Here is a 4,040-nt window from a genome sequence, read left to right on the forward strand (position 1 = left end):
ATTCCTGCAGATCGTTCCATTCTGGTGCAGAATCACGGAATGGAATAATGGAATGCTCTGAGAGGGAAGGGAGCCACATGGATCATCGAGTCCAACCCCTGTCTCTGCACAGGGCACCCCCAAAAACCACACCACAGCCCATGGGAATCTACCCCGGCACATCCTGGAGGAAGCTGGTGTTTTTCTCTTACAAAATAACAGCTCAGATTTGGGGCAGGCTGGAAGACCAGAGTTTTCCTGGCCTCTGTATTCAACTTTGAAATTTGCGACGTTTTCCCAATCCCATTAAGAAACTGAAGCAGTGGAAGGAGCAGCAGCCTGGCTTCTTCCGTCACAATCCCATCCTAAAACTGCCTGCGCATGAAGAGCCAAACCTGCCTCCAACAGCAAAGAGATCCCTCCGAGACCTTCCCCGAGCTGGGTGAGGAGCACAGACTGAATTATTGGGGAACTTCAGCAGCCCTGGGGGGCAACAGAGATAATTGCACCGAGATTATTTTGGAAGTGCTGCCGGTATTTTTAGCCTGGAAAACGAGGCACTGCTTCCCTTTCTGGAGTCCCTCCTCCCCTGGCCGGCCGGGCTCTGCTGTGCCAGGCAGGGGGACATTGCAGAACCCGCTGCCGGTTGGGAAAGAAAGGGGTTATTTTGATCTGTGGAGATGGATGTGCTTCACCCCCACACGTTGTGCAACCCTCAGACCAGCAGCGGAGGAGACAAAGGAGCTCGAGGCTGCCCGGGCTCATCCAGGCTCCCAGAGCTGGCCTAGGGCAAGTGGGGAGGCTCCCACAGCACCCCGAGAGCTCGGCCCCCATGGAAGGTGGGGGACGAGAGCCAGGAGAAGGTCTCGGGCTGCCTGGGAGGGGAAAAACGGGTGGGAAATGGTGGTGGTTCCCCACCAAAGCCTTTTCTCTGCAGCCAGGCTGCTTTGCTGGTTCCCACCCATGCTCCCAGGTCATGTGGTGAGCCAGAGAGCTGGAAAATGCAAGGATAAGGCTGGTGACGTCTCCAGGGCTGGCCTGGCCTCCCAAAGGGCATGAGACACAAGAATATGCCAGGGGAAGACCCGGGCATGGGGGGCACAGGCAGCCCCGTGCTCGGCAGCTCTCCCAACATTCATCCCCCATCCAGGAGCCTCTCGGAGACCCCCGGGCACCCCCCTGCCCCCCTGAGCTCAGAATCGCCTCACTGCCCTTCCCACGCTTCCCCTTCCCGCTGCAAGCGGGAACATCTGGAGCAGAAGAGGCCACGTAGGTGGCGGCTGCGGCAGGTGAGGAGTGACTCGGTTTCGATCAGACGGGAGCGACGTTCCCGGAGCACAGCGTCCCCGGCCCGCCCTGCTTTATGGGATGCTGCCAGAGTGCTCCTGGCAGGGGGCTGGCCCACCCCACACGGGTGCGACGTGCCCGGATCACGGCGTCCCCGGCCCGCCCTGCTTTATGGGATGCTGCCAGAGTGCTCCTGGCAGGGAGCTGGCCCACCCGGAGCCCTGGGAACAGAGAGCTGCCCGGGATCTCCACGGTGGGCAGAGGTGGCCAGGAGAACACCTGGATGTTGAACTGCCCTCAGCCGCAGCGTCGCGCTGGGAGAGCCCTGCGCGGCACTGCCTGGCATCCCCCTGCCTAAAGATGTGCCAAAAGCACATCAGCAAACGCACACCGAGAGCCCACCTGGTGCCCAGGCAGGGATTAACACACGCCTCCCAACCTCTACCTTCCCAGCACAGACTTTCTGCTTCTTCCCTCCATTTTTTCCCTGCTGGGGATGGAATTTGGGATGCTTGAGAGGGTTGGAGGCGAAGCTGCTGATCCTGCCAGGAGCAGCAGCGGGATGGGCTGGCCCGGCAGGCAGGTGGGCGAGTTGCTGACTGGGGCACAAGAGAGCTTGGTGCCTTCTTTATTTGCTGATGTACGAAACGAGAGCAGCAGCTCACACCCTGCGTTGGGCAACGTGGGGAGGAGACGGTCGGGAAACGGGGACCGAGCGCCAGGTCCTGGGATGTGTCCCGAGCACCGAGGGGTTGGTGTCACATCCCAGGGGCTCAGCACGGCTCTGAGCGAAGGAAACAGGGCCAGAGCAGCGTTGAGCAGGTCCTCGCCACACTGGGCAACTCCTGGTGGTTTTTAGCCCCAGCTGCATCTTGCCTGGAAACACCGGGCACGGCTGCAGAGCCACCACTCAGCATTAAAACTTCTTGACTTTCATTCAGTGAAAGTCAAACTATTCCTATTTCAATGCAAATCTGGGAGCGTGCAGACACTCTGCACACAGGAACTTGAATAACGAATGAGTTTTCTCCTCCCACTCCCGTGTCTTGCTCCGCCTCTGCGCACACCACGGTGGGTCCACCCTCCACGGGGACTTGGAGACCTCCAGCACCCTCAGACAGCCCAAGCGGCTCCAGGGGCTGCCATCAGCCACCCCATTTCCCCACGAGCCCTGTCCTCTGCTTTGCACTGAGGGGTAACATGTGCTCAGCAGCCCAAAAGTTTGTTTTAAATAGACACTCCTTGAATAAGACCGACAAAAATACCCCCATGTCCTGCTGCCGGGCGTGAAACCGCAGCGCGGCAAAGAGGAACCGTCGACTTCAGAAAAAAAAAAAAAAAAAAAAAAAAAAAAAAAAAAAAAAAAAAAAAAAGAAAGAAAAAGAATAAAAAATAAAAATAAACACACTTCTGCCTCCTTCAGCCTCCCGCTGCCGCCGTTGCGCAAAGCGAGCGGAGATGGGAGCGAAGGGCCGATGCCGGGGGGTGGGGGGCTCGTCCCGGGTCAGGAGCCCCCGGGGTTTCTCACGGTCCGAAGCCCCCCGGGGTCTCTCACGGTCCGCGGTCCCCGGGGTCTCTCCTGGCCCGGAGCTCCCGGGGGTCTCTCCACATCCAGAGCCCCCCGGGCACCTTCCCCCGCTGCGCTCGCGGGGCTTCGGTTACGGCCCCAAGGGAGAGAAAAACATTTGCTTTAAAAACAGGAAAATGTGATTGTCAAACCACAACAATGGGCCGGGAAGGGGCCGCGGCAGCTCCGAATTTCGCTCCAAAACACCCCGAGGGTGACTCAAAATTTCTGCACCGAGCCCGGGCGGCCCCGCGCCCCCTCCCGGCCCCAGGCGGGACTCGGTGGCCTTTAATGAGCCTTTAATGAGCCTTTAATAACGGTTTCCCTGATAACGGGGAACCCAATCCACCCCAAGGCATCCCCGATGGGGTTTGCAGGCACAGAAAAACCTGGTGGGCTCCTCTCTGCACCCTCAGCAAGGCACGGCCCAGCTTGGAGAGGCATTTCCCAAGGGCGGGGAGTGACAGGACTGGGAGGATGACTTCACTCTGACGGAGTAGATTTAGATGGGTTACAGGGAGAAATTCCTCCCTGTGAGCGTGCTGAGGGCCTGGCACAGCATGTCCAGAGAAGCTGGGGCTGCCCCTGGATCCCTGGAAGTGTCCGAGGCCAGGCTGGACGAGGCTTGGAGTGGAAGGTGTCCCTGGCCACGGCAGGGGTGGCACTGGGTGGTTTTTAAGGTCCCTTCCAACCCAAACCAGTCTGTAATTCTAGGAACTTGTACCGGGTTTCTATAGGTTTCTGCCTTTTTAATATAACCTAAAAGCAGCAAAGCTGGGGAAGTCCTGCACGTTTACCACTCCCTCCTCTTCCTCAGCTTTTTCTTTAGAGAAGCCCAGACCAAACAGTTTCACTGAAAGGGCTTGGAGAAGCTTTGCAAATGTCACTGGGAATTGTTTATTTCCCTTTATTTAAAGCCCAGAGGGTTTGTAGCCAGAGAATGGAAGAATAACCGGCAAAACTCTCGTTTTCTAAACACCAGGAGAACGAACAAAAGCGTCTGGCATGCTCTGGGCACCGCTCTGAGCTGCTGGGCATGCTGGCATCAGAGGCTGTCACCCCCCAGGTGTGACAAAACCTCCTTGGCCACCTCCAGAGCCCACCCCAGGTCCCTGCTGCCTCTCCTGCACTTTGAAACAGGAGGAAGGAGGGGATGAAAGAGGGGAGATTCGGCTGCATCTCCTCTGCTCCTCCCGAACCGGCTGGG

Source organism: Corvus brachyrhynchos, unplaced genomic scaffold, assembly GCF_000691975.1.
Source record: "Corvus brachyrhynchos isolate BGI_N302 unplaced genomic scaffold, ASM69197v1 scaffold933, whole genome shotgun sequence".
Lineage (NCBI taxonomy): Eukaryota > Metazoa > Chordata > Aves > Passeriformes > Corvidae > Corvus > Corvus brachyrhynchos.